Source organism: Eumetopias jubatus, unplaced genomic scaffold (genome assembly GCF_037043125.1).
Source record: "Eumetopias jubatus isolate StellerSeaLion01/CBP00866 unplaced genomic scaffold, mEumJub1_p1.0 scaffold_17, whole genome shotgun sequence".
In the NCBI taxonomy this organism is placed as follows: domain Eukaryota; kingdom Metazoa; phylum Chordata; class Mammalia; order Carnivora; family Otariidae; genus Eumetopias; species Eumetopias jubatus.
In genome coordinates this window covers 42,961,316-42,973,398 of record NW_028274823.1, presented here as the reverse complement: position 1 = coordinate 42,973,398, position 12,083 = coordinate 42,961,316, and the positions used below count along the sequence as shown (strand labels likewise).

The window sequence follows — 12,083 nt, the reverse complement described above, 5'->3', positions numbered from 1 at the left end:
GGAGTTTGCTGTGGTTTCAGACAAGCCTTGCCTGCCTAACCACAGGCAGGCTTTAGCCTTACACCTCACTGATGGCCCAGGGCTGGGAAAGGGGTGTGTAAGGGCTCTCTCATGGACACCCTCAGCTCCTCCTCCCATCTGTGCAGCCAGCAGGATTCAGTTCTGCCTGGCTGGAATAGCATGTCAGAATAAGGGTTGGGGGGCCTGTGGAGTAGCCTTGATCCTGGAGCATGAGTGAAGGTACAGGGGATTTGATTGCTCCCCTTCCCGCCTTGCCCTCCCAGCCTGCAGGGTGAGGTCCATACCCTTCACTTCAACATATAGCTGCAGCCAGCTGTGATCAGAGAGAACAGTCCCACCTCCCAGCATTTAAAAGCTGAAGGGGGAAAGAGCAGGGCTATGAAAGGGACAAGAAATGGGGACGTCTTTGTTGAGGAAGCCATTTCTCTGGCACCTTTCTTGTCCCTCAACTGCATACCCTTCTCAGAAGAGAGGAAAGGGAGCATCCTCCACTATCTAATGTTGTGCAGCAAACTGACTCAATTGACATTGAACAAATCAGTAATCCCTCCCAGCCTCAGTTTCAGAAATAGTATCCACTTCCCTAAGCTTTGGGAGGCTTAGTTCAGTACATCACAGGCATGTAGAAATTGCTTAATTAATATTAATTAACATTATTTCACAGGCCCCCCTATACCCAGAACCCTTCCCAATGCATCCCAGGGCTGGGTTGTGCCCATACTGGACTTAAAAGCAGAGACTAGGGGCATGATTAAGGGCACTGTAACAGGATGGCAGATGAGGGGGCCTTTGGACTCACCTACCAGTCTTGGGGCTACTTTATCCAACCTCTGGATCCTGTCCCCTTTCCAGGAGATTGCAAATGCAAAATGCCTTTCCTACTGTACACCCCAGGATGGTTTTGAGGATGATGGAAGAGCAGCGGAAGTCCTTTGGAAACCAAAATGTACTTCAACGATGACATTATTGACCGTCATACTATTATTATTATTGAATGGGTCTACCCAACAGACAAGTTGGAAATGGAAACAAGGCAATGTCTCCAGTCTTTCCAAGCATGAAGATCCACCCCCTTTCCTTCTCTGATGGCCACAGAGTGCCTAAAGCACAGCCCAGCTTCCCAAGACAATACCTCGTCAGACCTAGCTGTTCTGGAAGTGCACACAATCTGGAATGTGGTCTCCAAGTGGTTGAAGAAAGAAGCAAAAGCCTTGGGAGGAAAGCAAAGTTCTAAGCCCTGCGAGTTCTAATGCCCAACAGAAGCAATAGGGCAATCTCTCTGGCACCCAGTAAAAATAGAATCCACATGGGGTGAAAAGCAACAGAAGCAAAAAAATAGCACAGACAGAAACTGAAACCCAGCGAGCTTCTAATAACTGCTGAGAAGGAGCTTCTAGCAATCACCTGCCCCTCCAGCTGTTTTAAAGGGCATGAAGGTCACAGATCCTGGCCATGTCAGAGGAGGGACTGAGAGCCACCTAGAAACCCTATAGTGGCCTTTTTTCCTTTCCAAAAGGAAAAGTCCCAGGGAACAAATTCTTGGGGCATTCCTTCTGCCTCAGGAAAAGTGGGTTTTATCTTGGGTGTGGTTAAGACTGTCTCCACCTCTCCTTTCCCAGAGGCTGAGATCCCCTTGAGCCACTTCATGCACTGAGGGACATGTCCTGAGAAACACCCAGGGCCAGGGTGGGAAAGCTGCTCACGTGTCTAAGAGGAAGAAGAGGTTAAAGGCACCCTCGCAGGTGCCCAGCTTCTGTGCTTTGCTCCTGTGGTGCATGATGCCATGGTGGAAATTTCTCCAAGCTGGGAGGCGGTGCAGGAAGCTCCCTGTACTCAGCAGTGGAGGTGGCAGCAGCAGGAGCAGAAGCAGGAGCAGGGAGAGTGCAGGGCCTGGGACCCAGATGCTGCTGCTCCCTATTTTCTTAGCTGCCCCTGAGGCCCCACTCTCTCCTGGGGCAGGGGTGAGATTAGTGCTGGCCATGCCCAGTCACCACAGGCCTCTGCTTCATCCACTGTCTCCCCTCAAGCCCCTGTGCCCTGGGGCCTTATTCCCTCCAGTCCTTTCCCTAAGGTGCTCTGCGAGTCTCCACCTAGTACCTGCCCTTTGCGCAGAACAGGTAAGTGGCTGGCTCTGGGGCAATGATCCCACTATCTTCCCCTGCCCCACAGAGGCAGAATTCCCTGTGATGTCCCTTATGATGGACAGGAGGGTTGGCATGGTGACTTTGTGACCTGCAGCTCTGCTCAGTGTCCTGCCTGTTGAAACCCCAGGTGGGAGCTCTGGCTGGGGGATAAGATGAGGCCATCATTTGTCCCTTATCCCAAATCTTCACAGGTGGCCATTAAAATCCTCAAGACCCTGCCTTTTTGTAACTCAAAGCAGGCAGCTGAGGTGGCTTAGATGAGGACATCCCTGTGGGTGAGGAGGTCCAGGAACTGGGAAACTAGAGTACAGTAATGGTCATTGGTGTGAACACCCATGGACACAGAAAGATCTAGAAGGTCTAGAAGGTGTGTGCAAGCATTCCAAAGTCCTTTGTGAATGAGGGACATTCTGGTTATGTACTGCTATGTAACAAACCACCCAAATGTAGTTGACATACAAGAGAACCATTTCCTACATGCACAGATTCTGTGGATCAGAAATGCAGAGAGGGTTGAGTGGAGATGTCTTGCCTGTGCTTCATGGAAAAACACAGGAATAGACAACTCTGAGTCAAAAGTGATTCCATCACTTATACTGTGATGTGAAAAGTATTTAGAAATTCATTAACAAATTTATTTTCTTCATTTTTGTATGTACAAAGAGTGATATACCCCCAAATCCTTCTAAGTCTACAATGTATCTTCCAATACTTATTACATAAAAATTACAAGTGATGAAAATCACTGTGTAGGTGTGATCTTTTTTTTTAAAGATTTTATTTATTCATTCATAAGAGAAAAAGAGAGAGGCAGAGGGAGAAGCAGGCTCCCCGTTGACCAGGGAGCCCGATACGGGACTTGATCCGAGGACCCTGGGATCATGACCCGTGCCGAAGGCAGATGCTTAACCATATGAGCCACCCAGGCGCCCAGGTGTGATTTTTTTGAGTGGTATTTAAAATCACAGGATATCCTATAGACCAATGGAACAGAATAGAGAGCCCAGATATGGATCCTCAACTCTATGGTCAAATAATCTTTGACAAAGCAGGAAAAAATATGCAATGGAAAAAAGACAGTCCCTTCAATAAATGGTGTTGGGAAAATTGGACAGCCACATGCAGAAGAATGAAACTCGACCATTCTCTAACACCATACACAAAGATAAACTCAAAATGGATGAAATACCTCAATGTGAGACAGGAATCCATCAAAATCCTACAGGAGAACATAGGCAATAACGTCTTTGACATCGGCCATAGCAACTTCTTTCAAGATACATCTCCAAAGGCTAGTGAAGCAAAAGCAAAAATGAACTTTTGGGACTTCAAGATAAAAAGCTTCTGCACAGCAAAGGAAACAGTCAACAAAACAAAGGGGCAACCCACAGAATGGGAGAAGATATTTGCAAATGACACTACAGACAAAGTGCTGATTTCTAAGATCTATAAAGAACTTCTCAAACTCAAAACTCAAGAAACAAATAATCAAGTCAAAAATGGGCAGAAGACATGAAAAGACACTTCTCTGAAGAAGACACACAAATGGCTAACAGACACATGAAAAAATATTCATCATCATTAGCCATCAGGGAAATTCAAATCAAAACCACAGTGAGATACCACCTTATACCAGTTAGAATGGCAAAAATTGACAAGGCAAGAAACAACAAATGTTGGAAAGGTTGTGGAGAAAGGGGAACCCTCTTACACTGTTGGTGGGAATACAAGTTGGTACAGCCACTTTGGAAAACAGTGTGGAGGTGCCTCAAAAAATTAAAAAAGAGAGCTACCCTATGACCCAGCAATTGCACTATTGGGTATTTACCCCAAAGACACAGATATAGTGAAAAGAAGGGCCATATGCACCCCAATATTCATATCAGCAATGTCCAAATTAGCCAAACTATGGAAAGAGTTGAGATGCCCTTCAAGAGATTAATAGATAAAGAAGATGTGGTCCATATATGCAATGGAATATTACTCAGCCATCAGAAAGGATGAATACCCAACTTTCACATCAACATGGATGGGACTGGAGGAGATTATGCTAAGTGAAATAAGTCAAGCAGAGAAAGTCAATTATCATGTGGTTTCACTTATTTGTGGAACATAAGGAATAGCATGGAGGACATTAGAAGAAGGAAGAGAAAAATGAAGGGGGGGAAATCGGAGGGAGAGATGAACCACGAGAGACTATGGACTCTGAGAAACAAACTGAGGGTTTTAGAGAGGAGGGGGGGGATGTGTTAGCCCAGTAATGGGTATTAAGGAGGGCACGTACTGCATGGAGCACTGGGTGTTATATGAAAACAATGGATCGTGAATCATCACATCAAAAACTAATGATGTACTGTATGGTGACTAACATAATAAAATTAAATTAAAAAAAATAAAATCACAGGATATCTTAAATAAATGATATTTTGGAATTGGTATACGGCTCTCATTAGTATATTAGCTTTTCCTTGCTTCACATCCTTCATGAGACTTGGTGTTGTCACATTTTTATATATCTATTGATTTTGACATTTCATTGTGGTCCGAATTGGCATTTTCATAATTTCTGGTAAGATTGGTTTTCTGTTCAAGAGATTTTGAATCATTCATTTTTCTTTGTTTGTGGAGCACTGCTCCTGCCTGTACCCATTCTCTGATTTGGATGTTTATCTTTTTCATATCAATTTCTTGGCATTCCTTATATGACCTGTGTACAATTCTTTTATCAATTGTTGCAGCTACCTTTTTCCAGAGTGTGGCTTGTTTTTCCCTCTAGTGCCTTTTAATAAACCAGTAGTTCTTGATTTTAATGGGTTGATATGTCATTTCTGACAACTTTTAAGATAGTATAAGACAAGTTTTGTATCCTGTTTTGTATCCTATTTAAGAAATTCTTCCTTGTTACTCTTGAATCACAGATCTGTACTTCTGAAACAAATAATGCAACATATGTTAAGAAAAAAGAAAAAGAAGAAAATAGCAGGAGGGGAAGAATGAAGGGGAGTAAGTCAGAGGGGGAGACGAACCATGAGAGACTATGGACTCTGAAAAACAAACTGAGTGTTCTAGAGGGGAGGAGGGTGGGGGGATGGGTTAGCCTGGTGATGGGTATTAAAGAGGGCACGTTCTGCATGAAGCACTGGGTGTTATGCACAAACAATGAATCATGGAACACTACATCAAAAACTAATGATGTAATGTATGGTGATTAACATAACAATAAAAAATTAAAAAAAGAAATTCTTCCTTGTTAAAGTAAGCCATATTTTATATTAAAGTTTTAAAGATTTGATTTCACCTTGATCTGTAATTAAATAAGTGTGATTTGTGCCAGGAATCTAACTTCATGTTTTAACCCATAGAGAGCAACATGTCCCAGCACTGTCCTTTTCCATTTGTTAACAATTCCATCTTCTGAATGATTTGCATGTCACCTCTGATGTACTGTAAGTCCCATGTAGGTGTGGATGTGGTTCTGTGCTCTCTTATCCATTCTGTTTATCCAACTCTTGGTTTATATTGATAGTGTCAATACCACACTATCTTAATTATTATACTGTGGATGACAATTATTTTTCCTTGCTGTCCCTTCCTCTCATAGAGAAGGATCATGCTTCCCTAACACATTCGCGGCAGGCTTGGACTTGATTCCACCACTGAAATGTTAGCAGAAGTACAGGTGCCACTTTTGGACAGAAACTTTAAGAATCTAGGTATGGTTCAGGTTGACTGTGTTGGGCAGTGCCCTCCTGGGAACCTGAGGTGGATGTGTATATGTGGGAGAGTGAGAAATATGGGTGGAAAATAAAGCTTGTGCTTTTAAGCCAATCAGATTGGGGGGGGGGGTTGTTATCAGAAGACAGCCCAGCCAAATCTAATACACAGGGCATCGGTTACTAATCTAGCATACAGAGTTCTACCGCAAGCCCTAGCAGGGGCAGGATAAATCATCCATCTTATTTTTCTTATAGCCACTTGTTCTTTCATGTAAATTTTAGAATCAGCTCATCAATTCTCCACTCCCCCAAACCCTCTTAATATTTGATTACAACATTAAATATATACATTTGGGTAAATACCCAGAAGTGCAATTGCTGGCTCATAGGGTAGCTCTATTTTTAATTTTTTGAGGCACCTCTACACTGTTTTCCAAAGTGGCTGTACCAACTTGCATTCCCACCAACAGTGTAAGAGGGTTCTCCTTTCTCCACAACCTCTCCAACATTTGTTGTTTCTTTCCCTGTCGATTTTTGCCATTCTAACTGGTGTAAGGTGGTATCTCAATATGTTTTTTTTTCATTTTTTATTTGTTATGTTAATCACCATACATTATATCATTAGTTTTTGATGTAGTGCTCCATGATTCATTCTTTGCATATAACACCCAGTGCTCCATGCAGAACGTGCCCTTTTTAATATCCATCACCAGGCTAACCCATCTGCACACCCTCTCCCCTCTAGAACCCTCAGTTTGTTTTTCAGAGTCCATAGTCACTCATGGTTCGTTTCCCCCTCTGATTACCCCCCTTCATTCTTCCCCTCCTGCTATCTTCTTCTCCTTTTTTTTTTTAAACATATAATGTATTATTTGCTTCAGAGGTAGAGATCTCTGATTCAACAGTCTTGCAAACTTCACAGAACTCACCATAGCACATACCCTCCCCAATGTCTATCACCCAGATACCCCAACCCTCCCACCCCCCACCACTCCAGCAACCCTCAGTTTGTTTCCTGAGATTAAGAATTCCTTATATCAGTGAGGTTATATGATACATGTCTTTCTCTGATTGACTTACTTTGCTCAGCATAACACCCTCCAGTTCCATCCACGTCGTTGCAAATGGCAAGATATCATTCTTTTTGATGGCTACATAATATTCCATTGTATATATATACCACCTCTTCTTTATCCATTCATCTGTCGATGGACATCTTGGCTCTTTCCACAGTTTGGCTATTGTGGACATTGCTGCTATAAACATCGGGGTGCACGTACCCCTTCGGATCCCTACATTTGTATCTTTAGGGTAAATACCCAGTAGTGCAATTGCTGGATACTATGGTAGCTCTATTTTCAATTTTTTGAAGAATCTCCATACTGTTTTCCAGAGTGGCTGCACCAGCTTGCATTCCCACCAACAGTGTAGGAGGGTGCCCCTTTCTCCGCATCCCCGCCAATATCTGTCATTTCCTGACTTGTTAATTTTAGCCATTCTGACTGGTGTGAGGTGATACCTCATTGAGGTTTTGATTTGGATTTCCCTGATGCCGAGCAATGTTGAGCACTTTTCATGTGTCTGTTGGACATTTGGATGTCTTTGGAAAAATGTCTGTTCATGTCTTCTGCCCATTTCTTGATTGGATTATTTGTTCTTTGGGTGTTGAGTTTGATAAGTTCTTTATAGATTTTGGATACTAGCCCTTTATCTGATATGTCATTTGCAAATATTTTCTCGGTTCTCTTTTGGTTTTGTTAACTGTTTCCCTTGCTGTGCAAAAGCTTTTTTTTTTTTTTTCATCTTTTTTTTTAAATTTTTTTATTGTTATGTTAATCACCATATATTACATCATTAGTTTTTGGTGCAGTGTTCCATGATTCATTGTTTGTTCATAACACCCAGTGCTCCATGCAGAACGTGCCCTCCTCAATACCCATCACCAGGCTAAGCCATCCCCCTACCCCCCTCCCCTCTAGAACCCTCAGTTTGTTTTTCAGAGTCCATCATCTCTCATGGTTCGTCTCCCCCTCTGACATACTCCCCTTTTCTTCCTCTCCTGTTATCTTCTTCTTTTTCTTTTTTCTTAAAATATGTTGCGTTATTTGTTTCAGAAGTACAGATCTGTGATTCAACAGTCTTCTGTGCAAAAGCTTTTTATCTTGATGAGGTTCCAATAGTTCATTTTTGCCCTTGCTTCCCTTGCCTTTGGCGATGTTTCTAGGAAGAAGTTGCTGCAGCTGAGGTTGAAAAGGTTGCTGCCTGTGTTCTCCTTTAGGATGTTGATGGACTCCTGTCTCACATTGAGGTCTTTCAACCATTTGGAGTCTATTTTTGTGTGTGGTGTAAGGAAATGGTCCAGTTTGATTCTTCTGCATGTGGCTGTCCAATTTTCCCAACACCATTTGTTGAAGAGACTGTCTTTTCTCCATTAGACATTCTTTCCTGCTTTGTCGAAGACTAGTTGACCATAGAGTTGAGGATCCATTTCTGAGCTCTCTATTCTGTTCCATTGATCTATGTGTCTGTTTTTGTGCCAGTACCATACTGTCTTGATGATGACAGCTTTGTAATAGAGCTGGACGTCCGGAATTGTGATGCCGCCAGCTTTGCTTTTCTTTTTTAACATTCCTCTGGCTATTCGAGGTCTTTCCTGGTTCCATACAAACTTTAGGATTATTTGTTCCATTTCTTTGAAAAAAGTGGATGGTATTTTTATAGGGATTGCATTGAATGTGTAGATAGCTCTAGGTAGCATTGACATCTTCACAATATTTGTTCTTCCAATCCATGAGCATGGAACATTTTTCCATTTCTTTGTGTCTTCCTCAATTTCTTTCATGAGTATTTTATAGTTTTCTGAGTACAGATCCTTTGCTTCTTTGGTTAGATTTATTCCTAGGTATCTTATGGTTTTGGGTGCAATTGTAAATGGGATCGACCCCTTAATTTCTCTCTCTTCTGTCTTGTTGTTGGTGTATAGGAATGCCACTGATTTCTGTGCATTGATTTTATATCCTGCCACTTTACTGAATTCCTGTATGAGTTCTAGCAGTTTTGGGGTGGAGTCTTTTGGGTTTTCCACATACAGTATCATATCATCTGCAAAGAGTGAGATTTTCACTTCCTCTTTGCCGATTTGGATGCCTTTGATTTCTTTTTGTTGTCTGATTGCTGTGGCTAGGACTTCTAATACTATGTTGAATAGCAGTGGTGATAGTGGACATCTCTGCCACGTTCCTGACCTTAGGTGGAAAGCTCTCAGCTTTTCCCCATTGAGAATGATAGTTGCTGTGGGTTTTTCATAGATGGCTTTTATGATATTGAGGTATGTACCCTCTATCCCTATACTCTGAAGAGTTTTGATCAAGAAAGGATACTGTACTTTTTCAAATGCTTTTTCTGCATCTATTGAGAGGATCATATGATTCTTGTCTTTCTTTTGTTAATGTATTGTATCATGTTGATTGATTTGCAGATGTTGAACCAACCTTGCAGCCCAGGGTTAAATCCCACTTGGTCATGTTGAATAATCCTTTTAATGTACTATTGGATCCTATCCTGGAAGCTTTTTATCTCTCCTTCTATTTTCAATGACAGCCTATCCGGATATAGTATTCTTGGCTGCATATTTTTCTCATTTAGTGCTCTGAATATATCATGCCAGTCTGTTCAGGCCTGCTAGGTCTCTGTGAATAGGTCTGTTGCCAATCTACTATTTCTACCATTGTAGGTTACAGATTTCTTCTCCTGAGCTGCTTTCAGGATTTTCTCTTTGTCTCTGAGACTCGTAAGTTTTAGTATTAGACGTCAGGGAATTGACCTACTTTATTGATTTTGAGAGGGGTTCTCTGTGCCTCCTGGATTTTGATGCCTGTATCCTTCTCCATATTAGGGAAGTTCTCTTCTATTATTTGCTCCAATATACCTTCTGCCCCTCTCTTTCTTCTTCCTCTGGGATCCCAATCATTCTAATGTTGTTTCATCTTATGGTATTGCTTATCTCTCGAATTCTGCCCTTGTGATCCAGTAGTTGTTTTTTTTTTTTTTTTGGCAGAGTCAGCTGAGGCTTTATTTGGGAAAAGATACTTGAGTTGGCTTTTAGTTGGCGGCACGGACGAGAGGGGGTACCCAGGGCAAAAGACTCCCCCCAAAGGCAGGCTGAGGACTAGGGCTGGGTCTTAGGTGGCTCTCCTGTTCCCGACGCTCCCCGGCACAGCTCCTTTTCCCCCCAAAGGCTCTCTGGCAGCCACAAGAGTGGGGAGGCTGAGAGGGACCACCGTGGTTGTTCACTTGGACAGGACATCAGACGACTTGGGCACCAGCTTCCCGTCACGGGTCTCGATCTTCTTCACGACCACAGCCTTCGAAGAGCCGCTGCGGCTGAAGGAACCAGCAGGGCCAAAGCTGGACTGGAAGGAGCTCAGACCATAGCTGAGGCCAGGGCTTGTGAGGCCCCCGTAGGCTGAGCTCAGGCCACCTGAGTAGCCACTGGTGGTCTTAGTATGGATACTCATGTTCTGCATCCCAGACTCCAGCCGGCTCTCCTCGCCCTCCAGCAGCTTGCGGTAGGTGGCGATCTCGATGTCCAGGGCCAGCTTGACGTTCATGAGCTCCTGGTACTCGCGCAGCTGCCGGGCCATGTCCTGCTTGGCTCGCTGCAGGGCGGCCTCCAGCTCGGCCACCTTGGCATTGGCGTCCTTGAAGGCCAGCTCCCCGCGCTGCTTGGCATCGGCGATCGCCGCCTCCAGGGCAGCCCTCTGGTTTTTGAGGGCCTCGATCTCAGCCTGGAGTCGGCTGATGCTCCGGTTCATCTCAGAAATCTCCGTCTTCATGCGACGGAGGTCATCCCCGTGGTTCCCAGCCAGTGTCTGCAGCTCCTCGTACTTGATCTGGTACATGGTCTCGGCCTCAGCCCGGCTGCGGTTGACGATGTCCTCGTACTGGGCCTTGACCTCGGCGATGATGCCGTCCAGGTCCAGGGAGCGGCTGTTGTCCATGGAGAGCACCACGGACGTGTCCGAGATCTGAGACTGCAGCTCACGGATCTCCTCTTCATACAGCTGCCTTAAGAAGCTGATCTCGTCGGTCAGCCCTTCCAGGCGGGACTCCAGCTCTACCTTGTTCATGTAAGCTTCGTCCACATCCTTCTTGATGAGGACAAATTCATTCTCCATGTCTGCATGCTCTTTGATCTCCTCCTCATATTTATTCTTGAAGTCCTCCACCAGCCCCTGCATGTTGCCAAGCTCCACCTCCAGCTTCAGCTTCTCCTGGCCCAGGGTGTCCAGCTGCCGCCGGAGGTTGCTGATGTAGCTCTCGAACATGTTGTCTATGTTGCTCCAAGCGGTTTTCTGCTGTTGTAGGAGGCTCCACTTGGTCCCCAGAATTTTGTTCTGCTGCTCCAGGTGCCTCACCTTGTCGATGAAGGAGGCAAATTTGTTGTTGAGGATCTTGATCTGCTCCTTCTCTTGGGTGCGCACAGCTTGGATGTTGGGGTCCACCTCCAGCTTAAGGGGGCTCAGCAGGCTCTGGTTCACTGAGACAGCCGTGATGCCTCCCATGCCCCCGGCCCCGGCGCCGTAGCCCCCGACCACACTCATGCTGCTGCTCAGGCCACCCCGGAAGCTGCTGCTGCTGCCGACGCCCACCCAGGAAAAGGCCCGCTCGTGTAGGAGCAGCTGCTGAAGGCCTGGGGGCCAGAGGTGGACATCTTGTAGGACTTCTGGGTTACCCTGATGGACATAGTGGAGGCCGGAGTGGAGGCAGGAGTGGAGGTGAGTAGGCTGAACCTGACAGAGCGATCCAGTAGTTGTTTATCTCTTTTTCTCAGCTTCTTTATTTTACATCATTTGGTCTTCTATATCACTAATTCTCTCTTCTGCCTCATTTATCCTAGCAGTTAGAGCCTCCAGTTTTGATTGCACCTCATTAATAGCCTTTTTGATTTTGACTTGGTTAGACTTTAGTTCTTTTATTTCTCCAGAAAGGGTTTCTCTAATAACTTACATGCTTTTTCAAGCCCAGCTAGTATCTTTAAAATCATCATTCTGAACTCTAGTTCTGACATCTTACTAATGTCCGTATTGATTAGGTCCCTGGCAGTCGGTACTGCCTCTTGTTCTTTTTGTTGAGGTGATTTTTTCCATCTTGTCATTTTGTCCTGAGGAGAATAGATGAATGAGGGAACAAAATGCTAATA

At 44.4% G+C, this 12,083-nt stretch overlaps 1 pseudogene; it reads right to left on the bottom strand.

The window, feature by feature from the left end:
• Nucleotides 1-10,170: 10,170 nt before the first annotated feature.
• Nucleotides 10,171-11,627, bottom strand: LOC114205367 (keratin, type II cytoskeletal 8 pseudogene; annotated as a pseudogene).
• Between the last annotated feature and the right edge of the window lie 456 nt (nt 11,628-12,083).